Source organism: Pinus tabuliformis, chromosome 2_2 (genome assembly GCF_031772625.1).
Source record: "Pinus tabuliformis cultivar Carrire ecotype Pingquan chromosome 2_2, CPIR1, whole genome shotgun sequence".
Lineage (NCBI taxonomy): Eukaryota > Viridiplantae > Streptophyta > Pinopsida > Pinales > Pinaceae > Pinus > Pinus tabuliformis.
This window is the reverse complement of record NC_142300.1, coordinates 1,242,247,549-1,242,274,641: the sequence shown is the minus strand read 5'-3', so window position 1 is coordinate 1,242,274,641 and position 27,093 is coordinate 1,242,247,549.

The following is a 27,093-nucleotide window of genomic DNA, read 5'->3' as shown; positions in this document are numbered from 1 at the left end:
GTCTTTCCTGGGATATTAAGTGACCTAGGACAGTCCCTGTAGTCATCAAGAACTCACATTTTTTGGTACTAAGGGATAAGTTAATTTCAATGAATTTATTTAGCACCTTACCCAGGTTAGAGAGAGCCTCCTGGAAATAACACCCACAGGGTGTAAAGTCATCCATATAAATTTCTACTACATCATGGAATAGCTTTGCAAAGATACTCAAGACTGCCCTCTAGAAAGTGGCAGGGGCATTGCATAGACCAAAAGGAAGGACCCTATAAGTGAAAGTACCCCAAGGACAGGTGAAGGTGGTTTTATCCTGGTCCTTTGGAATGATTTAGATTTGATTGTATTCGTTGAACCCATCTAAGAAAGAGAATTTTTTTTTCCCTACCAGGCCATCTAACACTTGGTCAATGAAAGGTAGAGGAAAATGGTCCTTCTTTGTTGCTTTTTTTAACTCTTTATAATCAACACAAATCCTCCACTTTCCATTTTTATTTGGGACCAACACCAAAGGAGACACCCACTCACTATTCGAGATAGGTTAAATGAATCCCGCGTCCAGTAAATTTTGCAACTCTTCTTTGATTATATCCTTGAGAGTTGGATTCATTATCCTTTGGGTTTGTCAGACTGGTTTGCAACCTTCTTTGATGTAAATGTGGTGAGTGTCGAGGGCTGCACTCCCTTCATTTCTTTATAAATCCAAGCAAAGGAATCCAAATGCTCTCTTATCATATTACATAACTCTTCTTCTTTGTGTACAAAGAGAGAGGGGTTGATTTTCAATGTTCTTTCAGGGCCGAATTCTATTGTCTTGACACGAGTAGGGTTTGAGTAAGCTAAACATAGATCAACCTGATGGTTTTTATTGGTTTCCTTCACTACTTCCTCCAGAGAGATGGTGTTGGGTGTTGGATTTTGGAGGATGTGTTGAATCAAATCATCTTCATTAGGTTATCATCCTCCTATGGCAGTTTCTAGGGTATAGAGTTGGGCAGAGTAGATTTCATCTTCTTCCTCCTCTTCTATCCATAAAGATAAGTCATGTTCTAAATATGGTTGAGCAGGAGGGTACAAGGCCAATTGATTAGATAGATTGCCATTTTTGATAGTCATGTTTCCAGCCCTGTAGCTTATGTAGGCATTGACAATGGGTAACCAAGGCCTCCCAAGTATGAGAGGATAACCACTAAATTTGGTCTTAGGCTGGAGAACTAAGAAGTCTACAGGGTACTCCCAGGAGTCAATGGAGACCATCACATCCTCAACAATCCCCTCAGGGGCTACTATGGATTAGTCTGCAAGCTGCAAGACTGTCGTGGTCTTTCTTAATGAACCCTGGAGGTTCAGCTTGAGCATGGTGTCCTTATTCATTACATTAATGGCAGCCCCAAGATCAATCAAGGTATGAGGGACAATGGTGCCATTGATGTGTACATCTACTATAGGGCTTCCAGGGTCTAAATACTTTGGGCAAATCACCTGCCCCAACATTAAGTTGGACATATGTCCAATGACATTAATGGTAGGGGTGTCTCTTTTTCGCCTCCCTGGATGTTTGAAACACTTCTCTTTAATCAATTTGTTGTAAATAGGTACATCCTTAATAACTTGGAGAAGTGGGATTTTGAAACATAGATTTTTCAATTCACCCAGAAGTTCATTCTCTTCTGGGGTATGCTGGACTGGATGAGTTAATCTTTCAGGAAAGGGTGGTGGATTCATTCTAGGCATACTTTCCTCTCTTTCCTCCTCACTCTCCCTAGGTGGAGATGGAGGTTGGTTATCCGGGAGCACTCTCCCAGACCTAAGGTTGATTTCCTAAATTTCCACAGCATAAGCAGGGTAGGATGTCTCTCCACTGTAGACCTATTGTGCCTGTCTGTTGTTCGGGTTCGGGTTTGGTTGGGCAGGCATCTGAGGTTTTTTAGGTGGATCAGGGTGTAAAAGTTGTGGTTGAGATGAAGGTGAAGGCAATAAAGCTAGAGAATTGTTGTATCGGGGACTCCACCCCTGGGGTGGTGCATTCCACTTAGGTTGTGGAGGAGTATATGGCTGAAATGGCTAGTTGGTTAGCTAGGAATGGTATTGAGGTGCAAAAGACCAGGGAGAAGTTGTAGACCAGTAGGGATGAGCAGGGGGGCCTCAAGAGGGAATGGAAGTGTTTTAGTTAGGGTTGTAATATGCATAGGATGACCCTTGCATGCCCTGCTGGTATGGTCGGGGCCCATGAGGCCTCCTTCGATTGATGTAGCAGAGTTGTTCAGTCACCCCTTAAGTTCCTTGATATACAACTTTTAGTCCAGGTAGAGAAGGGCACTTGTCTGTGGAGTGGTTTTCTTCTCAGACTGATCAGATTTCTATAAGGTTTAATGGACATTCATTCCTAGGGTGCCTCGTTGTGCATCTAGGGCAGAAGATGGCTAATGCTCTGTCTGGTTCCTCCTGCTTCTTCTTGATTTGCATAGTGTCCATCTGCAGGGCAAGGGTTTGCAACATTTCACTCTTAAAATATTCCAACATGTTTCCTATTTCACTTTTTATAGATATGTTGGAAGAGGATGAGTTGGCCACTATTTGATTGACCCTACGCCTTTTTCTGGATGCCCTATAATGGTTCTTAAAAATGGTCTGTATCCTCATAGGGTGGCTGGTAGATGTCCCCTCTTGAGAGTAGGTTTATGGTATCCAGGAGATCTTCCTTGATCCCCTCGAGTAGGACTAGCTTAAGTGACTCAGGATCAAGTGTGCACCTGACCCTTTTATAGTTGAGCTGGAATCTTTCCTCATAATCCTTTAAGGACTCATCATGCCCCAAGGTCATTCTAAAAATTTCCTCTTTAGTGTCTTTGGACCTGTAGTAGTACCTATACCTGTTGTTGAAGGCTTACTGCATCTAAGCCCAGGTGGTGATACTATCCCCAGGTAAACCCATGAACCATCATAGAATTGCTTCCTCGAGAGTGGATAGGAATAATTTCAACTTTTTTTCATCAGTGCTGTAATCATAATTTCTGCATATGATAACAAATTCAAACAAGAAAGCATCTGGATCTTCTAAGGTCAGGCCATGGAAGTGAGGAAGAGCAGAGGGGCTTATGTTTTTCATCTTGGCATCCCCATTGGTTTCTCTGATGGGAAAAGCACCCTTAATTCTTTCTCTATCTTCCCTTTCATTTCTATTTTCAACCATTATCTCAGTTGGAATGGGTTCTTCTTCTTCCCCTATAGGCTCTTCAAAAATCTCTAGTTGTTCGCCTAAGGGGTCCTCTAATTCAAAGCCACCGAAGAAGAGGGAAGGTTGGCTGTTAGAAGTGGTGGGGGTATTTGGTAGAAATTTTCCGAAGTTATCCCTATTCCTCGAGGCATGAATGAAATGTTCTGTTTTGTTTTTCAAGCTTTAAGACTAATTGTACAATTGAAAAGACAACCTAAATTGAAAATAATTGCTAAATGGAATCACTTGCAGAATGGAAAGGAAAGCAAACCAACTTACAACTACTTAGAAAAAAAATGAAACTAATAGAAGAATGAAAGAGATAGGAAATGGAAGAAAGAAAGAAGAAATCACATCTACTCAGAATCCTCCCCAGAAATGACACCAAAAAGTGATGAGCACCAGTATTGTAGCAAGAATGTTACAACTCCTGGGGCTACCAACTTCACTTCATCAACCCGAGGTTCGTAAAAACTTGGAGGTGACAGTGCTGTATACACAAATAGATGTAATGGGTCCAATCTTTGTCACTGCTGAGCTAGGGCGATAGACCACTAGGGTTTCTCAAACCAACCTTCTATTTATTTAGAAGAATTTTGATTACCAATTGAGAAAGGAGAATCTTACCCTAATTGAGAGGATTGAAATGCTACCTACTGCAGTAATGAAAGACTAAAATAGAGGTCTAAAACAAACAATCATCTAGCTATTTGTTAAGATACCTTGCTTCAAAAGAATTCTAATATAACACATGTGAAATCCTAACTACCTAAGCATGAAATATGATCTAAAAAAGCACTTGATTGTTGTGCAGATGAATAATCATAACAACCTTTTTCTTCTCGTCTTTTTGTGAAAACATGAATGTTAATCCTTCTTGATTGCATGGCAAGTGGAGTAGGTTTGGAGAGAGATGAGTGTGATGGGTCAAATGGATTGGGAGGCAAGTAGTGGTATTCTCCTAGCTTTTGTGATGCATTTTTAACAAATCGGGCTCAAAATAGGCCACTACAGGTCTTCCAACAGGATGTCTATAAGATGTCCTAGTTCACCTACAGGATCCCTTGTTTTCCTACAGGAACAGGCTGAAAGAATAAGGATTGATTTGGACAGTGGTATGGAGATTAGGGAAGGTGAGTGATGGATGGAATAAGGCAAGGAAGTGATTGGAACTCACCTAAGACTCAAACCGAAGCTCTACAATGGTTGGATTTGCTCAACATGCATGGCAAGTTGTCCTTGTGAAATGATAACTCGGATTGAGAAATTAGTGGCCTTTGGCGATCATGGGTGGGTATGGTTTGGATGAGGCTGATGATATGAGGTCTTCCTGCAATATTGAAACTCCTGCAACATACACATCATTGTTGGCATTTATCCATAAATCATTTCAAAACAAGAAGGGTTTACAACAATATAAGGAAAACATAATTTGCATCATTTATTTGCCAAGTTCATGCATGGAAATGCTTGAAACCTATTATGAAAGCAACATGAAATCTAATACAAAACCTATATATCATAAATGAAAATTGCAACCTATCTTCTAAAACTCAAAGATGTTGGCCTAATTAGCAGAAAAACCCTAAGTTTCATAAGAAACTATAATTCTGTCTTTTTGGGCTGAATGGTAGTTTTTCCTCAAACCATGGTCCCTGAAGGGAGGAATGAGGTAAGATCCACCTGTTATCAACATTTTTTGGATATTTCCTTATCTATCTAATGCTATTGTTAAAGCTATGCACAAATGGAAGCAAACTAATCAAATTGACCAATACTTGCAATGTAACAATGCCAAAACCAATTTAACAAGTAATCTATGAAATAACCTAATCATACAAGTATAGTAAGAGGAACCTCTGCTGCTAGGGTTGGGCCCTAACCCAAGAACTTTAGCCCTCTGAGTCAACTCAATGCTGGATCAAGGGAATGCTCATTTTCATTAACATATCAAAAAATACATAACAGTGTTTGGTCACAATCCTTCAACTCGAAAGTGCTTAGCTATTTTGCATAAAAAATCCAAATCCTAATGAGGCTCTAGGCCTCTTTATTTATACAATTGAAGTTTCCAACAAATTCCTTAAATCTAGGGAGGCTTGGCTCCCAATCTTAAGATTAATTGGTTCTTAACTATCACTAGCTTGGCTGCCAATGATCCTCATGACTCAGCTGCTTGCAACTCCGAGCTGGTGTGATTTGATTGAGGGATCTTCGAGTGAGTGAGGATTTAATGAGGGAGATCCATCTCCTATAATCTCTCCTTCTTGTCTCATTCGAGTTCCTACACCTTAATTAGCCATAATTTTCTCCCAAAAACATGCAATCAATGCACATTAGACCACTAGACATAACATCTTACTTTTACTCATCTCATTAAGAAAAATATAATTAAAACATGTAAAGAATTATGAGAAGAGTTAATTTTAGTAAGCTTGGAGGTGTATTAAGGTCCATATATTTTACCCAATGATGAGCCTCATAACTTACACATTTCTTTTACTTCTTATTTAGGGAGGGTGTTCATATTTGAGTGGTTTTCTACCATTATTTTAGGGTGCTCACGGTTTACTTAAGCACATGGTATGCACATCTTGTATTATTTCTATACCATTGTATCTCATGTATGGTTTTACAAAGAATCTCATCTATGATAAGGAGGGTACCACTTTTATTTCTCATGGTTGGAAATTGACTGGAAGACCTATTTTCTCTTTTTTTGGTGTGAGATCTTTTCTCTTTTCTTGTTCTAAGTGATTATAAAAGGGTTTGAAATTGTAAGCCTTCATTGAGGAATAAGCTATTGCAAACTGAGTGATGCAATTGAAGTATGATTCATCGTCTATTTCATTTCTTTGTGAAGTTCTAAGCTAATTATATTATATTGGGGGTGATTATCATAGAATTTTACCCACTTACCTTAGGTTTATTTTAAAATGTAGAGTTTGTAATAATTAGATTAAATTCTTTAGAATTAACCTTCCTTTGATTCTTGCATAATTTAAATTCTTCATTTGATGCTCACCAAGCAATATTAAAAAATGTTTGGAAACTTCAAACATGAAATGCAAGAGAAAAACTACTCAATAATAACTTAGACGCCATAACCAATGGTAACCACTAGGTTTCGCTTTCTTTTCCATACCATCTCCTTTAATTGTTTCATTTTTATTTTTTTTGCACCAAAAGGCGCATTCTACAACCCATTATGAGGGAAATGTGCAATTCCTTTTGTGATCAACCTCAAGTTGACATGTGCCCCTTTTAAAACAAAATAAAAAATATTTGATAAAAAAATGTCGACTATAATAAAAAGAAAAGATGAATATACATGATTGGTAGTTTTAATTAAAAACATTACAAAACATCAATAATCACACTTTCGTTGTTCTCACTTAGTTAGTTGTTGATTACAATCCAACATGGAGGAGACGTGGTAAAAATATTTCAATGTCATGTCCAACCATAAACAAAATATTTCGATGTCCATGTAAAGTAACATGATTTTATAACAACTTTAGGGAAAGATAAAGTAATTTAAAAAAATCCAATATTTTTACTTTTGAGTCTCAATCCATATATATTGTAAGTTTAAATTATATTTCCTTATAAGTCAAGCAAAACATGTACATCCATTAGGCATCATCAACTTATATGTCCTTGGGTAGGTCATATCAATCTGCCTAAATGGGAAGCACGATGTTTTTGACCACCTACCAATAGAGTAATTGAAGGTTTTAACCCCGTACATAAATTACTTGCATATGAATTCTGAAAATATAAAATAAACAATAGCGAGAGCATAAAACATAAAATAGATATACACATATATTTTCCCCTCGATCCCAAAACCGGGAATACACATATAGATATACACATATAGTTTGCAACACCATGATCTTTCATGTCAAATTTGGAGGACACTTGGGTCTTCAAATCCTGGATAATTTCTTTGTCATTTCCAACCAACAACATATTATCCACATACAAGACCAGATAAATAAAATAGTCGCTAATTAATTTAAAATACACATAATGATCTTCTTTTCTTCTGGTGAAGCCAAGTCCCCATATAAATGTATCAAATTTCTAATTCCATATCCTTGGTGATTGTTTTAGCGCATAAAAATATTTTCTTAACTTGCATACCAGTTCTTTCTTACCCTTTGCAACAAAGCCTTCATGTTGCTTCATGTAGATCTTTTCTTCCAGATCCCCATGAAGAAATGATGTCTTCGCATCCATATGTTCTACCTCGAAATCAAAAGAAACAACAACAGATAAAAGTAATCTAATAGAATCTACCTTGGCAACAAGAGAAAAAATATCACCAAAATCAATTCCCGACACCTGGGAATAACCCTTTGCTACTAACAGAGCTTTTTATTTCTCTACCTTGCTTTTTGCATTCATATTCTTCTTAAACACCCATTTGGTGCCAATGGGTTTCCTTCCAGCCAGAAACTCCACCAGATCTCAAGCCTCATTTTTGTGCAAAGATTCCATTTCATCAACCATGGCCTCTTTCCAGAGTTTTCCATCCTTTGAATCTACTGCTTCCCTCAGAGGTCTAGGATCATCATCAATAATAGATAAAAGAAAATTTGAACAGAAAGAAGATGGACTATAACTTTCTAGCTACCTTCTTTCTCAAACCAATCTTCTCACAACTAGAGTTTGTGGCTCTTCATTTTCTGATTCCTTTTTTGCTGTAGAGTTTGATTCTTCCTCCTTTAGCTCAAACGCTATCTTCTCAGGTTGCTTTGGTAAGAATTCATGTTTAACAACATCTTTCACCTCTCTAAACACCACATCTTGGTTGTACACAACCTTCCTTGTTTCTAGGTTCCAAAGCTTATAACCTTTAAAACCATCCTTATACCCAATAAAGATGCACCTTTCAGATTTACTATCCAACTTTGTTCTTTTCTCCTTTGGAACATGTACATATGCATCACATCCAAATACCCTCAGATGTGAAAGAAAAGGTTTCTTACCAGTCCATATCTCTTGTGCAGTCTTATCCTCCAATGCTGATCAAGGTGATTTGTTGACCAGGTAACATGCAGTCTCCACTTCCTTTGCGCAAAATTCATGTCCTAACCCAACAACACTAAGCATGCTTCTTTCCTTTTCCATCAATGTCCTGTTCATTATTTTTGTAACTCCATTTTGTTGAGGTGTGTATGGAGTAGTCTTGTGTCGTGTTATACCAAACTTCTTACCGAACTCTTCAAATTCCTTCTTGAAAAACTCTCCACCATTATCTATCCTCAACACCTTTATCTTCTTCTCCGTCTGGTTTTCCACCAGAGTCTTAAACTATTTAAACATTTCAAAGACTTCAGATTTATTCATGAGGAAATATATCCATGTATTCCTTGAGAAGTCATCTATAAATGATACACAATTTACACAGATTTACCCAGTGATGGAAACGACACAATTCCAAACACAACACTATGCACAAGCTCTAATATCTGTTTCACCCTCTTATCACCAGAGGGGAAACTCACCCGATTCTTCTTCCCATATACACAATTTTCATAGAAATCAAAATTCAGAGAGAAATTAGACATATCTTATACCATACCATTCCCATAAAGTATTCGAAGGCCCTTCTCCCCAATATGTCCAAGCCTTTGATGCCATATCATGGTCTTTTCTCCAGATACCACTAGATTTTTTGCTCCACTTTCAGGAACCACAAAACTGTTGCACCTATCAATAACAGTGATACCCTGAAGCTTGTACAGAGTTCCAGTCCAAACTCCCTGAATCAATATCAGCGCTCCCCGAACCATTTTGCAGGTATCTTTCTCGAACACTGCTTTTACACCTGCATCATCTAGCTTGCTTACAGAAACCCGATTTCTGGCCAATGCAGGAATATACAGAACACCTGGAAGTGTTATAATCCTTCCACCTTGCAACTTCAACTTGAATTTTTTGTGACCAACGATTCTAGCCTTCCTGTCATCCCCTAAGAGGAAATCACCACCATCATATTTCTCATACTCACAGAACCACTCTCTATGGGGAGTGAAGTGAACGGATGCACCTGAGTCAATCAACCATTCCTCATGATCTACATGTGTACTTGAAGAAGAAGCCAAGTACACATCCCCACCTTCAACTGAGGTGGTTTTTACCTATGTAGAAGGAGCATCATCAGATCCCTTTCCTTTCGCAGGAGCTTTAGATTTATAATTCCTTTTGAAGTGCCCTTCTTTTCTACATTTCTAGCACACCTTTACAGGTTTTTGTGGAGATTTAGATCTCCCTCTAGATTTAGATCCCTCACTCAAGGACTTATTTTTGTTTCTATTCTAGAACCATCCTCGTATAGATAAGGAATCACCATTTGGGCCCTCCATATTTTTCCGTCTCATCTCCTCCGACATCAAGGATGAGTATTTCATCAAACTACAAGGTAGTTGCATTGCTACCTATTGCAACAACTGGAATATCCCACGAATTTGGTAGAGGACACAACAAACTGGTGCACTTACCTTCATATGAAATTTTAATATCAATAGATAATAACTGACTTACCACAATATTATAGGTGTTTATATGCTCTGTCATCGAGTCTCCATCTTTCATCCTCAGGTTATACAGCTTTTTCTGTATGAAAAATTTATTCACGAGAGACTAAGATTGGTACAAAATCCCTAAATTGTCCCATAAATCCTTCACCAAAGCTTCCCCTAATACATTCAGCAATACTAAATATGAGACACATAATCGCATTGTGCTCTTTGTCTTCCGATCCAACTTCGCCCAGTCTTCAGCGAACATTGTTGTTGGTTTAGTACCTGCATCTACCGTGATCCACTGATCTTCATCCACCAGCAGATCCTCCATGTTGAGTTTCCACAACTTAAAACTCTGACCATTAAATTTGTCGATCTCTCTTTGTCCACTGCTCGCTTTCTTCTTTTACCACAAGAATCGATCCCGCAGATCTACGACTGAACATGGTCTAACATAGGCCTGAGCAAAACCCCTCAGCAGCAAAGGCATCCCCTTGAAGCCAAAACTGCTCTAATACCAAATGAAGTTTTTAACCACGTACATAAATTACTTGCATACGAATTCTAAAAACGGAAAATAAACAATAGCGAGAGAATAAAACATAAAATAGATATACACAAAGGTTTTCCCCTGGATCTGAAAATCAAGACTACGAGATTGATTTTTCATTATATTCCTTTCAATGTTACAATACATATATATACATGCCGAAGCATCCATAAAACCCCAATCCATTAACCCTGGATTAGAACATAACGGTAGTTCCCTTGAATGGATCTACAAAATACCATGGACATAAAACCATCATGCCAAAACCATGTGCGAAATCCATGAACAAAACCATAGGTAGGTTTGCTCACCTAATATAGAGTCCAAAAACAAAATTCCTGAGGCACTGCCCTGGACCCCATGCAGGGGGGCTACCACCTCCCCTAGTGCACCCAATGCAATGTACAGGGGAGGCTCCCACACGTGGGGTAGTCAGGGAAATAAAAGAACACACACCCAATAGTAATTAGTCCAAAATTCTAGAAGTTTGAGCGTTATAAGCATAACAAAGTTATCTATGAGTGCATTTCAAATACAAAAGCTTAGAATAAGCATAGGGACTCAAGTATCTAAAGAAGTGATCGAGACTATCTCTACCATTCGATCCTAGAGGAGCATGTGAATCTAGTTTGCACTGAAAATGAAGTTCTTTTTGAGCATTCCTCTCCTCAATGATGTCTATACAATAGTTATGATTATGCTAGCATCTTTTGACATCCTCTAAGCCAACAAATATTTAATATCTCTCAACCTATTTATCCATCAAGATTTCTCCTACCAGAGCCTTCATCTTCCAATATAAGGTCAGTGCTCTATAATAGTGCTTCCTTCGTCCCTAGGTGTGCCCCAGGTCAGGATCCAAGTTGCTATGTCTTCCAAGGTATCAAAATTTGAGAAGATCTATCCTTCTTGAATAGCTCTAGACTCCAAATTATTAATTTCATTCTTGGTGTTATGGGACAATACCACATGGTAGTTATCAACAACCTCCGGGGTCTGTTGTTGAGCTCTATTGTGGCCTTGGGGGCCACATCCCCTACCTGTGACAACCCCCACATCCCCTACCTGTGACAACCCCGATTATTTTCCACCAATGTATACAATGTAAATATTTGATAATAAAAAAATGGGCTGAGTCAAAGGGAAATTGATTCCAGAGTTGAGGGGGTTACTTGCTTAAGATATTTTAAGGTTTCATTATAGTAGCAGATCTGAACTAGTTCATGGCAAATGACAGTTATGCAAAAAGGGAAAATTTGTATTATCTATCAGCTGGAAGTAGAGGAAAAAAATGTGCTTCTTTGCAACAATATACCAAGAATCATGTACAAGAATTAAAAGTGGAAAAGGGGAAAGTTTCTAGCTCATAAGTGTTAGAAAATCAGAAAGGAAGAAATATTTTCTTACCTTGATAATTGCTTGTGATTTCTTTGTATTCTTACTATCTTCTTTTATGTCCTTCTTTTCATTAAGTAACTATCAAAACCAACAAGGACATGGGATGTAGGCTCTCATCCAGGGCAAAACCCCTCTCTTAGTGGAAAACCCAACAAAAAATTATCTTCTCCTCTTCAAGAACCAAATCAAATGAGACAACCAAGACCTATAGACCAGCACTAAACCTTCCTCCATCCACCAAGTCAACATCCAAGACATGTTCTTTCAAAGTGAATCCAAGCCAACCTCCTTCAAACTTTAGATCTCAATCTTCTGCAACAAAATTGCAACCTCTATTGTAGAACTATAGCTTTCAGCCCTCTTGCAACTTATAAATTTTCTATGTGTGGATTAGAAACATCCTCCTTTCCTTTTCTAGGGTTTCACTTCTACTTGCAATGGGATATACCTTCCTTCTATGCTTTTTCACACTTCATTTCTTCACTTGATTTCAGATCAAAACTCTTCAACTTGGCCTTTAATACAACTGCAGTAACCCTATCAAATACTCGCACCTGTGAGAAATATGGATACGAACTTTAGATTTCAGATTCTCCTTTGTCTCCTTGGTTTCTCTATACTTTCGTTCTTTTTTCTTGTTGTCTCACTTCAAATCAAATTTGCGTGAGTTGATTTCATAATAGGCCGAATGCATTAATTATATATAGTTTCTTGTGTGGGGTTGAATACCTTTAATGAGGCCGATGTGATGGAGGATGATGCCAACTTGATGGAGGAGGGTAAACTTACATTTTTTTACAGAAATACAAATTTCTTTCTTGACACAAAAAGCTCAAGAAGGGTATATTACATTATGACAAGGACTATGAATCATGACCCAATCCTAGAAGCACTCAATTGGTTCTTTGACCTATAAACAAAATAAATTGAGCATGAAACCCATGCTTATAAAAATAATCTCTTTGATCTTTACAATAATTTGTGTTTTCTTTCTCTTTTATAAATACATAAGAATTACATCATGTCATGAACCAGACAATAATAATGAAGACCAATACAAGGATGAACTCAATTTTAAGTTTTCTAAGAAGATTACAACAACATATCCAATGCTAGATACCATCGAGGCCAAAACTGCCAAGGTATCAAAGATCCAAGTGTCAAGACATTATTTCAAGGATCCACGTGTCATCACGAAGGCACCAATTCAAGGATCCAAGTGTATTCCATGACACTAATTCAAGAATCTACTAACTCAAGAGGGAGGTATTCATAATTGTTCAATCGATGCGGGGATGACCTCAATTTGAAGTGTTCTAAGAAGAGTACAATATCATATCCAATGCTAGATACTATTAAGGCAAAAATTTCCAAGGTATCAAAGATCGAAGTGTCAAAACATTATTTCAAGGATCCACGTGTCATCACCAAGATACCAATTCAAGGATCCAAGTATCATTTCCAAGACACTAATTCAAGAATCTACTAACTCAACAGGGACTAAGGTGTCATCAAGGAAACTTTCCACTATAGGTACCATCAGGCTACAACCCTGGTATCAATCCAACAGGATATAGATACCATTTTGGCCTCCATGCCAATACACCAACCCTTACAAGGATCTAAGTATCATCAAGGTCAACATTAAAATGAAGCTCCATAAGACTAAGATACCCTACCACACCAAGATCTAGACATCATCAAGGCCAAACTATAACTGAGATATCAATACCAACTAGGCTAAGATGTCCTCCCAAGTACCATCATACAAGCATACAGCCTAAGGTACTTATCTCTCCCTCTTAACCAAATCAATCTAAGCATGCTTATCAAATATTCAAACTTATCAGGGAGAGACTAACACATCAACTACGTGTTCATCCATTAGAACATATTGTAGCCTCACAACCCCAATCACTTCCAATATATTGGTTTTTATTATCAATATACTAGGATAAAATTTAAGGTCCTCAATCATTTTGATGCTACTTAATTCATCATAATATCCAAACACATCTCAATGGAAGATTCCTTTTCCAACCTCTCAAGCAACACCAAACTTAGCCTCAACACTTTTCAAAACGACTGAATCTTTGTTCACCACTTCATAAAACAAGAGTAACCATTAGTAGTGATTTAGCAATTCTCCAATATTATTCCTTTTTCATAGTATTTACTATACATCATGTCCTCCTTCTCAACTATGGTGGATCTACACTTTATGTCATAAAAGAAAGACATCCAAGCTACCTCTTAACTTAGGGAGATAAGTCCATCGTTATCAAATCCATTCTTCTTGCTACACAGGATCTTTCTTTTTGCATCATCATATTATCAGAGAACTTCGTCCTTTCAAGACTTCATTCATATGGCAACAAGATCATCTTTCAATCATAAATGTAAATTTCAATTTCATTAGTGTTCTTACAACTCCCTCTTTTCATCATGCTCAAATGTCATCATAAACTATGAGGTAGGCATACATCTTTACAACCTCTTGAAAACTATGTACCTACAAATCTCATCAGCGAGTACAACCAAGAACAAATATATATGTACAAGAACATGAAAATAACTTTATCAAACTATGGTTTTTTTTTAACACAGTGGGTTACTTTTTATATATTGCAAAAAAGAGGGAAAGGAAGCTAGTTCCTTGTACAATCAAGGGAGGGCAGGTTCAAAAGTAGTGCATAAATGGGAGCGTAGTCCCCACAACTACTTTTGCCACCCAAAATCCATAAACTTCAAAACAAATGATCTAGTTTCGTGGTTTTGAGATGTGGGTTAACTTTCGAAAAGATGAATTGAACTCCAAAAAAAGACTTAACTTTTGAAAAGGCGGATAAAGTCAAAGACCATTATCCTCGAAAAATCGGGATATACACAATACACGGCAATTAATGGTTTTCGCTTTTCCGAAGCCTTGGCGTGATCTTCAAAGCTTACCTTTATAAGACTCAATCTCCACCATAGAAAATCCTCTGTCAGATCTGACCGATCATACAACTTGCACGTCCCTCTTCTGCCGTCGATCCACACACGATAGATCCAACGGTTGGCAAGAATAGCGGGTGAGAAAATTGTGCGGAGAGTACCTGCCCAAAAATGTGGTAATCTCACATTGCCCTCATGATACGTGTCCATCCGTGAGTGGAATCGGGTGGTTCCCTTCTGAAACGACTTACAACTGAAACTCTGCCTGAAATACCATTTTGGTTTACAATCCCGCCTTTTCTTATTGTCTAACTCTCGTGCAAGAAAGTTCTAGATGGCCGTTGATCTGCCACCATCAACGGCTATGATGGCATTTCCGAGATCGTTTTCCACTGCAATTGAAGTTAGACCTCAGCCATTGATCTCTTGAATCCCACGATACCTATGTGATGATTCTTCATCAGTCTCCTCACCTCTACTTTGAGGCCTTTCTTCATTGATTTGTCGTTTTTGGTCCTGAATTATTGGTTTCTATTGAGAATAAACCTACTGTTGTTGATTGCCAAACTGTCTTGGGTCGCTTGGGAGCCTGCACTGATACATGTGGATCATGATATACATTCTCGTTCTTTATACTATGAGAGGGGATCAAGGGATACTTTCTTCATAAACTTCATTGTTCTCTTTGACTATGCCTGCTGGTCTGTCAATTGCTTTGTTGGCATGGCTATCCATGTCCTTATTTTGGTTTCTCAGGACGTGCTTTAAGGTTATATTTCCCATACTTTCAAAACTTGCTTTGATCCTTTGATAGATTTTATTGATGGCTATGCTTTTGAAGTCCCTATTGGCATCTAGAGCGGCTATTATGATAGTAGAGTCCCCTATTATTATAGGGTTTTTGAATGTGTTTTTGTTTAAAAGCCTTGTGCCTAGGAGAAGGTTGTATGCTTCAGCCCTGTTGTTTGTCATTTCTCCCAGGCTCCATTCATAGGTTATTATTTTTTGTCCATTTGGGTCTAGTATAACTCCTCCTACCCCTGCTTTGCCTGGGTTATTTTTTGCAGCTCCGTCAAAAAAGAGAATGTGTCTCTTCTGTTCTTTTATCCATTCTGCAAATTCTTTGTCCTCCAATCTTAATTTCCAATTCTTGTTTGTGTGGGATTCTTTATTATTTGTTGTAACTGCTACTTTTGCTTTGTTTTCTAACATTGCTTTACTGTACCAGTCTTTCTCTTCTTGTTGTAAATTATTCTAGTCCATTTTTGAGATTCCATTTGTACTGATTATCTCTGCAACTTGGCTCCAAGTTTTTGCTAAGATCTTGCCTAGATTTGGCTTTTGTTCTTTGAAAATGCATTTGTTTCGAGCTAACCAAATTTGCCAACATAGGATTGAAGGGAGACATTTCCATATCCTTTTTATTGTTGCCTTTTTTTCTTTGTATATGGGTCGCTTTTATCCCAGTTTTTATGAATAATTGTTAATTGGATTGTTGGATTTATGTTTATTTCCAAAGGACTTGTTGCCTGTTTCCAACACTTTCTCGCCACCATACAGTTAACGAAGAGGTGTTGGATAGTTTCTTCCTCCTTTTGACACATGACACATTTTGAGGGCCCTTGTATTCTTTTTTATTTTATTTTCAGAGGTAATAATTTTACCTTTAAGAAGGGTCCAGGTGAAGAATTTAATTTTGGGCAGACTCTCTGAATTCCATGCTGCCTTCCAAAGACTCCAGTCATTTTGATTGTGAAGGTTTTGGAGGAGGTTGTACCCCGATTTCACTGTGTAGTCCCTTCCCCCAAATAAAGTCATCCTGCTCTTCTATGTTGATGGGCGCAGCCCCAACCAAATGGACTTTTAAAATTTCCCACTGACTTTTAAGTCTTGGTGGAGTGGCCAGCTTTTTCCATCTAACCCAGTTATTCTGATCCCAATCCAAAATAGAATAAAGTGTGGTAAAACTTTGCTCTTCCATCCATCTCTGAAGGCCCCTTAAATTTTGTTGCTGATTTAAGGGGTTTTTCCCCATTATTCTGTCCTCCTGTTGAAGCCCCGAAAATCGGGTCTACAACAAGGGGGATACCTGCCCGGTCCGGACCTTGGTTGGCAGCTCCTTATCCGTTTGGTATAGCGGGTCCGACTGGGGATATGGGACCAGTTTCCCAATCTATGAGTGTGTGTGTGTAGAATTTGATGTTCCTGATCTAACAGTTCCTAATTAAGATATTCTAATTTTAACTTTAATCTAATGCTATGCTATTGTATTCTAATAAGCAGCAACATCTAAGTCTATACTAACCCAGGATGTAATTTTTCTATTATGCGATCTAAAAATATTTCAAATAACAACTGGTAATAAAGATCATTCAACTATTATGAGAAAATAAATCAATAAGGATGAGCCACTTCGTATAAAAAGTTAGACGAAACAATTGTGAAAAACATATCACATAATGAGCTATTCATACATTAAGCATAAATAAATAGCTATCACTATACAAAAGTGCCAAATGATAACTCAGGCATTCATGCAATAATATATAAACAACTAAAAACTGTATATCACTTTAACACATAAGCAGAAATGGTTAAGAGATAAAAGTACCATTTATAACTAGTCCTACTCATGAGCTTCAAGCGACAATGATTTATCTCTCCTTGATCTAACATCCACTAAGAGTACAGAAGTGCAACATCAGTAGCAGATATTAAATGCAAACATCAACAAATCTTGTTCCATTCATTCATCAAAACCTCCTCGAAGGGTGCAAAAGTGCATGTTCTGAGGACAAGTTTTTGATAAATTTCTGGACCGTTCTCTAAATGCATGAGAAGGGTTTAAATACTACTAACTAAATCTAAAAATAACTTATTTACAAAAATCAGGATGCGGTTTAAATGACCGTCCTTTTTCTAAGCAAAAATAAAGCAAAACTATTTCTAAAATTAAATCTAATATCTAACTATTTCTGTATTGTCTCCTTAACGTTGCAAGCATTCAGTATTTGCTTGAGTAGATTCGGCTGACTGTCTTCCGATTTTAGTTGAGCTATGCAAACAGAATTGGCAAGAGGTGGCACCATCTTCTCAGCAAAATCGATGATATACTTGAGGGTCATCACTGACTATGTGGCTTTACTGTGTATGCCCAGTAATAATCCCAGTTCAACTTGGTTAACCGTATGGATTGCTTCTACTTTTTCTTTAGCTTTATGTTTCCAGTTTGTTTTTATCATTGCTTTCTTGCAATTTTCGGGCTTGTAGGTGACTAAGCAATTAGAAGCTTTCCTTCTCGAACAATTTTCTCAGCGATGCGTAATTAGCGCCTAATCGCGCATCAGAAACTGCCTCCGTTCTTTGATCCGGGCTTCTCTGATGTGTTTTTTGCCTTTTGCGCCTCTTTATCTTATCGGGTATAAAGCTCAAAATTTGTAAAAATAATGATTTCGTGAGCTCTTGACCCTGAGCACTAAGCTGTCTGTTTCTGATATCAACATCGTTTAGTACCCATTTAACCATGGTTGTATATGAGAGATATGTAATGGATGGCTCAGCAGAATTCTGTGAATCTGCGGCTCTGTTGCATGCGGTGTCTGCGTATAAGGGCGCCATTTCTCTGTCTTTGGACATTGGAGCCTTACCCTTTTTCCCCATAGTTTCCTGCACATTGCTTTGCGTAACTTTTGTTCTTCGTTCCTGCAGTTCACAAGTGAGATGAGACTAATGATAATAAATAATGACAGGAAAGCTTTAAATGCCACAGATATGCAAAAACACGCCACCTTACGTGAACTGGCTCTTTGGAAAACACAAAACCATATTTTATTAACAACTGGCATGTAACTCATTAATTATCATTAAAGCGCGTAACCAGTTCTTGGTTTATGGAAAAAGCTTTTTTCTTGAATATTGAGCCAGGAAAATCTGCGATGGAATGTTTCTATGATTTGCATTGCAGTATCGCATTACCGCAATATCATCATGTTGTTTTATCGCAAGGTTGCTTGATCGCAATATCGCAAGATCGCAGGATCGCAGATCGCTTAATCGTTTAATCATTATGTGTATTTTATGCGATTTTGCGATATGCGATATCGCATATCGGCGATTTTAAGGTTTTCCAACGTGAGTGCTCATTAATGCATGCGATGCGATGGAGTTTCGCGTCGCAATCTCGCATTTTATCATTTTGACTCATAAGAAGATGCCCTATCATTCTTTGCGCGATGCGATATTTCTTAAGGAGTGACATTACTTTCTTCATCATGAAACTTAAGCTTTTTTAGATTTTTCAAAAGTATTTTCCTAAGTCCATGATGGTAAGTTTTATCCAAAAGGAAATATAATCTCTAATTAATTTTTTAAAATTTTTTGACTAAGGGTCCCCACTTATATAGTGTTATTGCTAATACTAAATAAGGAGGGGGGGTTGTTGGTGGCCACAACAATTGGCGATTCATTTGGAAGAACCAGTTATCTCTGTTTTTCTATTGAATTTTCTAAACCTCCAAAACAGAAAATTTTTCAGAAAGTTAAATTTTATTATGGAAAGATAAAGTACATTATGCTCTAACCTGTCAATGACGTTTTGTTTCAACTATTTTCAACTTTGATTATTTGCTCCCTCAGGCTAGTCCTTGTATTTACATTAGTCATTACTTGGTCAGTAAAGATAAAACAAAGTCTTCTCTGTAAACCAGTTTTAAATATGCTCATTTGTTGTAGGTAGAGCCTCTGCTGCCAGCAGGTGTTTATAGCCTTGACAGGGTTACCTGTTACCTAGCAATGATCCTGTATCCTACTTAAAGCAACCTACAACTCTCAAAGAAGAATCCACATCCACACTTATTGCTTTGATTTTCTTTTTACTCTTAAAGAACAATGTCTTGGTTTGATAGCCAATTTATGACACAGTTATTCACTTGATTTATAACTTTGCTGAACAAGTTGGCTCGTGATGAGACCCCTTGTCTTTCGATTGTAACAATATTAAGTCATTGCCCTGTTGTGGTGTACAGTATTTGGCAAAGTCAGCAAGTTATAATATCTGTGATTATGATAAGCCGGCTCGTGATGAGACCTCTTATTCTTCAAGATGAAGTGTATCCTTGGGTTGTTCCTCTGAAAGTTGTGATTTCCTTAGCAGGGAGGAAGTCATTGTTTCCTTAAGATAGCTCTGGACGACAATAGTAGAGTTTTTGGAAATAGCTGTTCTACAGAGAATCTTTATTTTGTTATTGATACCTTTCATTTTACTGACATAAAACAATTTATTCACTAAAGGTTGTTTTCATCAAACTTTATAAAGTTGACACTAGTATCATATTTAGGCTAGAGTCTTTAACTGTATCTTTCAATAATAAAGATCCATTTTCCAAAAGATTTGCTATTTATACAAGCGAAAAATCAAAATCTGAAAGAGAATTGGTGTCTTATTCGTAAATGCCTAATGTAACCACTCACAACTGGTTTTATTATGAAAAGAAAAACAATTACTCTACAAAAATAGAAGAATAATCTTCTATGGAAAATATTTCTTGAGAATTTGTCCGTTAACAGGCAAAGAGTCTCTCTTACCTGCTAAATCCTGTAACACAAACGTTGATGGACCTATGACTTCTACAATTTGAAAAGGACCAAGCCACATTCTTTGAAATTTTGTATGTTTTCCTTTCTCTTCATGAGCCTTGTCCCATTTTAAAACTAAGTCTCCCATCTGAAAATCTTTTCTAGTCATTATGTTTGAATCAAAAGAGGATTTTACTAGTGCTTGATGATGAGCATGGGTTTTCTTAGCCTGTTCTCGTTGTTCTTCTAATTTGATTATTTCCATTTGTCTTAGCTGTAAGGAGGAAGTTGGTACTTCATCAATGTATTGAACTAGAGACAAAGAGGGAATTGCTAAATGAGTCGGAAGAACCACTTCTTTCCCATAAACTAAATTAAAGGGAGAAGTGCCGATAGAAGCTTTTTGGGTTATTCAGTCTGCCCATAAAGAATATATTAAAACCTTATGCCAATTTTTATGATTTTGGTCAACTGTTCTTTTGATAATCCTGATTAGGTTTTTATTTGTAGACTCAGCTAACCCATTGCCTTGTGGGTAATAATTGGCCGAATATTGAAGTTTGAATCCTCTTTTAAGTGCAAATTCAGTCATCGCATTTCCAGAAAAGTATGATGCATTATCAAACATTAAAGCGGAAGGCAATCCGAACGTGGTGATTATAAATTGATCTATGAACTCAATGATATTTTCATCATTAGCCGTCTTGAGTGGAATTGCTTCTACCCACTTAGTAAAATAATCAGTTGCTGTAAGGATATATCTATGATGCTTGGAAGAGTGAGGAACGATCTCACCTATTATGTTCAATCCCCACTGACTGAAACGTTGCTCAATGTTGACTGGCTGTAGTGGCAAGGATGGTTTCTTTTGTCTCCTAGCAGTAGTTTGGCAGACTTGACATCTCCTCACGTAACTGTGCGAGTCTTTGAATAACGTGGGCCAGTAATAGCCTGCGCGCAAGATTTTATGTGCAGTAGCATCTCCAGCATAGTGTCCACCTGCTGGCCCATCGTGGAGTTCTTGCAAAACTTTTTTAGCTTCAGATTTCTCAAGACATCTAAGAAGAATAGAATCATAATTTATTCTAAAAATAATATCATTTATGAGCTGATATTGTTTGGCTTTCAACCTTAGAGCTCTTTTCTTAGTATGATCGAGGTGTGAAGGAGCATACTCGTTCTTAATATAATAAATGATATCAGCGTATAATGATTCTGCATCGTTTAGGCTTACCTCGCACATTTGTACCTCTGCATATGGAATTTCATAAATTTGCGACACTCCAGCCAGCATTTTGCAAAAGCCTTGACCTTTTACAATGTTTGCTGGTTTAATCTCTATGTCATATTCCTGCAAGGCAGTAACCCAATTGGCCCTTTTCTCACCCACATCCTTCTGTACTAGAAGATTCCTTACCGCTGGAAACGGTACTATAATTTTTGTATGGGTTTTGAGTAAAAAAGGTCTGAAGTATTTGACTGCTTTGAAAACAGCATAAGCCTGTTTCTCCACATTTGAATAATTTAATTCAGCGCCCTGTAAATTTGAACTGAAAAAAGCAATTGGGGCTTCCGCTTTTTCTTGATTTGCTTGAGTGAGTATCGCAGCATATGACCTATTTGAGGCAAATGTATATAAAATAAAAGGCTCTGAAAAATTCGGAGTTGCTAAAGATGGAGCATTAATAATAGCTTGTTTGATCAGGTTGAATGCTTCGTGTTCATCTTGGCCCCATTTAAAATTTGAGTTCTTTTTAATCATGGCTTGCAAAGGAGACACGATTCGTGAAAAATCTGAAACAAATCTCTTTACACAGTTGATCTGACCAAGGAAAGATTGCATGGCTTTTTTGTTGTGAGGTAAAGATATTTCAGAAATTTCTTTGATTCTATCGGAATCGATGTGAATTCCAGATTTTGACACTATGAATCCTAGAAGTTTCCCTTCACTTAATGCGAAAAAGGATTTTTTCGGGTTAAGTGAAATTCCATACCTTAAACAACGTTGGAAGATTTGTTTTAAATCTCTAAGATGGTCGCTTCGTTTCTTGGAATACACTGTTATATCATCCAAATAAATTACTACAAATTTATTGACTAAACCTTTGAATGTAATGTCCATGGCTCTCTGAAATGTGGCACCAGCATTAATCAAACCAAATGGCATCTTTCGATATGCGTATGTGCCCCATTTAGTTCTGAATGTGGTTTTTAATTGATCATCAGGATGTACCAACACTTGATTGTATCCTGAAAATCCATCCAAGAAAGACATTAATTCTGAGCCCGCCACTGCCTGCAATATCTGTTCCATAGGTGGTAAAGGAAAATTATCTTTTTGGCAGGCCTTGTTAAGGTTTCGAAAGTCAATGCAAATCCTAATATCTCCGTTTTTCTTTCTAACAGGTACCATATTGGAGACCCATTTAGAATGTCTGACGGGAAAGATTATTTTGGCTTTCAATAACTTATTGAGTTCAGTCTTTATCTGATTTTCTAAATTGGGATGGATCTTTCTCAACTTTTGTTGGACAGGTTTTTCATTATCGATCATTGGAATAGTATGTTGGATGATGGAAGTGTCGTATGTTTTGAGTTCATCATAGTTCCAAGCAAAAACATTTTTATATTGTCTCAAAAGACGAATATACGCTAATTTTTCTTCAGGGGCTAGGCCGAGACCTAGATTAATGTTTTGTGGTTTGGCATCGGTTCCTAGGTTTACTAATTCGTAATTCAAAGTTGAACTTTGGATTTTTGAATTGGTAGACCTTTTAAACTGATCTTTCAAATCGTACAGGTTTTCTAACTTGACTACCGACTTAGGTATAGCATTGTTAGTGCTATCTTGTTGCAATTGTCGATCATGTTGGTCTTCGTCAATTATTTGATTGGAGTAGGATCCTTTAGATGTGAGGAAATTTACGATATCAGGATCGTCGTTGAATACTCTCCAATTTGTGATGTTATCGGGAATAGATGGTCTAAAGATTAATTCTATTGAAAATCTATCTGGACTAAAATCTTCTGAAGGAATAAGCTTAGAAGCTACGTTAGCCAAAAGGTCTGCACTTGCATTCTAGAGTCTGGGAATTGAAGAAATATTAAATGCTATAAAATGCTCAGTCAGATCTTGAACTAAGGATTTCTAATGTTTTAAATGACCTGATAAGAAATGTATAGTATTACGTACCTGTCTGACTACAATTTCAGAGTCTCCGAAAACTCGAAGGTACTTGATGTCTAACCCGATTGCTTTGTACAACCCTTGGACCAAAGCCTCATATTTTGCTGTATTGTTGGTGCAATCAAATTCGAGTCTGCATGTTAGCATAATTTTATCTCCTTCTGGACTAATTAGAACGCATCCTGCTCCTGCTCCTTCGTTAGATTTAGAACCATCAAAAAATAATTTCCAAAGAAAGATTTATTTACAGGACTATCTAAAAAATTGATACATTTTGAACTATCCGTTTGAGAATAAATTTCGACTTGGGACAAAACAGAATGTTCTAAGTAAGGTGACATATGAGCATTAAAATTGCCGAGGAAAGAATCTACTGAGTAATTGCCAATAATGTTACTGTTATATGCTACTGGTTCATTTTCCCCCTCTAGCTCCGTTACTATGTATTTCTGATGTAGTTCTCGTTCAACTTTTATTTGATTTGGTTTACCATTGTAGGGCAGCCACATGTGCGACCAGTCAGTTGCGAAGTATCCATGAAGTTTTTCTGACCAATCCCTGCTAAGAATTAAGCCATAAAATTCTGGAATATCAGCAACTAAAATGTCAATAACTTGACATACCTTTGGGTTGGATGACAGCCATATGGTTACTTGATTTAGTTCTCCAATCACTTCGACTTAAGATCAATCTAGCTGAACTATGCGCACAGCGGATTTCTGTGGTTGAACGTTTAATTTGGCACATATGGACTTTGGTAAAATATTCGATGAAGCACCAGAATCCACTAAGCAATTATGCACATTTTTATTGAAAATTTCATAAGTAAGGAGAAACTGGGGAGTATGAGATCTCAATCTTCCTCCAATTAGAGCGATGTCATTTGGATCAATCTTATTGGTCGCATTAGTTGGAGGTCTTCCCATGTTATGGGAAGGTTGAGAAAGTACAACGGCAGGCAAAGGTGCGACTGGCACAGCATGTAATTCTTTCAACATTATTTTTTGTTGATGCTTTAACTTGCTCAATTCGTAAAGAGTGATGTTGGCCCTAGTCTTTTTCATATCTTCTATAATATTGTACTCCATTTCATCCGAAACGATCAGCATTTTAGATGGAGTTGATGAATCTATTTGGACTGGGCTGGTTTGAGTCGCTTTAGATGTCGTTTTCTTTGTTGCGACTTTATCCTTTATTGCAGAGCTTGCGCTCTTTGGCTTAGGGATAGTTTGGGGAGGATCAAGCTGATTTCTACTTCGTGTGCTAACTGGGAATACTTCTTGATCTTCTTCTTGTGGGAGGATGAAATCCCACATTCCTTGTAACTCTACAACTTCTTCTTCATCGGTTTGCCCTTCAGTGGCAATTTCCTCTTCCTCTTCTTCGGATTCAGCATTTGTAATAGCATTGGGTGGCTTTGAATCCGTTGAAGGGCCTCTTTTAAAAGCTCTGTAGGGCTTTTTTGAAGAAGTTTCTGCTACTTGCTTCTTGATGTCGACCATTTCATTGGACATGGTCTTCAGAACTTTTTGCAATCCTTCCAAATCGAATGGATCTTTTGTTTGTTTCTTCTTGGAATCTTCTTTGAAGGTGACTTTCTTGGATTTCCGTTCCTCTATAGCAGATTTATTCTCTAGGGCAATTATACGTTTCTCTACTGTTATTGCTTCTTTCATGTTTTCGGCTAAGGTTTTTTTATTAGCCTTGTCCACGAAGATTGCTATGTTTGATGGTAAAGCAGTGATATACCATTCACTTCGTACTTCTTCGCTAGGCTGGGAAGCAGTAGGAATTTTGTTTAGGATTTTATTGAAACGTAAATTGAAATCTTTGATAGGCTCTCTTGACTCGGCCCTAAGGTTAGATAGGTCGTTGATTAGCGTTTCCGTAGACCTGTCATCACCAAACTTGGTCAGGAATTGCTCTTGGAAGATGTCCCAACTAGTGATAGATCCAGAGGGTAATGAGAAATACCATGATCCGGCTATTCCTTGCAGAGTATAAGGAAAGAGTCGAACAACAGCATCTTCATTAGTAACCCCATTGAGATTAATGGATAGCATAAAGTTGTTTATATGCTCTTCTGCTAGCATGCCTGCCTCGGGATTAAACTTAGGTAGCCATTTCTCAGGATGGGCCGGTATTTGACTCAAGGGTGCAGGCATTAAGACTACCCCAGGGTTATTCCATGGAGATTGGGCCATTGCTGAACTACTAACAGAGGAAAGTGCAGAAGATGATCCCTGTGGTTGGGAAGATGAGGATATTATGATTGCAGATGATTGAGGAGGAGTTGTGGGGGTTTTAGTGGGCAGATGGACAATGATCTGAAGTGGAGGAGTGGATGGTTGACTTCGCGGTGAAGAAGTTGAGATGGATGATGATGATGAAAGAGTCTCGCTATCGGACTCCTTAGGTGATTTCCTTACTCTTTTCCTTTTGGGAAGAGGTAATTCGGTTGGTTGAACACCAAACTTTTCACTTTTTAATCTGGTCAGGGGATGAGCAGGGTTATATTGCGAAGTCATGCTGCCTTGAGATTTATCAGATCTTTGAGGAGAAATAGAAAATCGTTGAAGTTTGTGAATCAGAGATTCGACTTCAGGAGGTTCAATAGTAGATTGTTCTGAAATGTCAGGGTTTGTAGTAGCGGTTGATGCTCCAGCGACTTCTAACTCTGGATTTAAGTGTAATGGAGAAGTCGGGGGAGATGGTGAGGGCGATTTACTCTCAGAATGGTATTTAGATTTAGATTTACTTTCCATTCATAGTTCAGGCCCTCCTTCTAGCACCAAATATGTTGATGCCCCGAAAATCGGGTCTATAACAAGGGGGATACCCGCCCGGTCCGGACCTTGGTTGGCAGCTCCTTATCCGTTTGGTATAGCGGGTCCAATCTATGAGTGTGTGTGTGTAGAATTTGATGTTCCTGATCTAACAGCTCCTAATTAAGATATTCTAATTTTAACTTTAATCTAATGCTGCTATTGTATTCTAATAAGCAACAACATCTAAGTCTATACTAACCCGGGATGTAATTCTTCTATTATGCGATCTAAAAAGATTTCAAATAACAACTGGTAATAAAGATCATTCAGCTATTATGAGAAAAGAAATCAATAAGGATGAACCACTTCGTATAAAAAGTTAGACGAAACAGTTGTGAAAAACATATTGCGTAATGAGCTATTCATACATTAAGCATAAATAAATAGCTATCACCGTACAAAAGTGCCAAATGATAACTCAGGAATTCATGCAGTAATATATAAACAACTAAAAACTGTATATCACTTTAACACATAAGCAGAAATGGTTAAGAGATAAAAGTACGATTTATAACTAGTCCTACTCATGAGCTTCAAGCGACAATGATTTATCTCTCCTTGATCTAACATCCACTAAGAGTACAGTACGTGCAACATCAGTAGCATATTTTAAATGCAAACATCAACAAATCTTGTTCCATTCATTCATCAAAACCTCCTCGGAGGGTGCAAAAGTGCATGTTCTGAGGACAAGTTTTTGATAAATTTCTGGACCCTTCTCTAAATGCATGAGAAGGGTTTAAATACTACTAACTAAATCTAAAAATAAATTATTTACAAAAATTCAGGATGCGGTTTAAATGACCGTCCTTTTTCTAAGCAAAAATAAAGAAAAACTATTTCTAAAATTAAATCTAATATCTAACTATTTC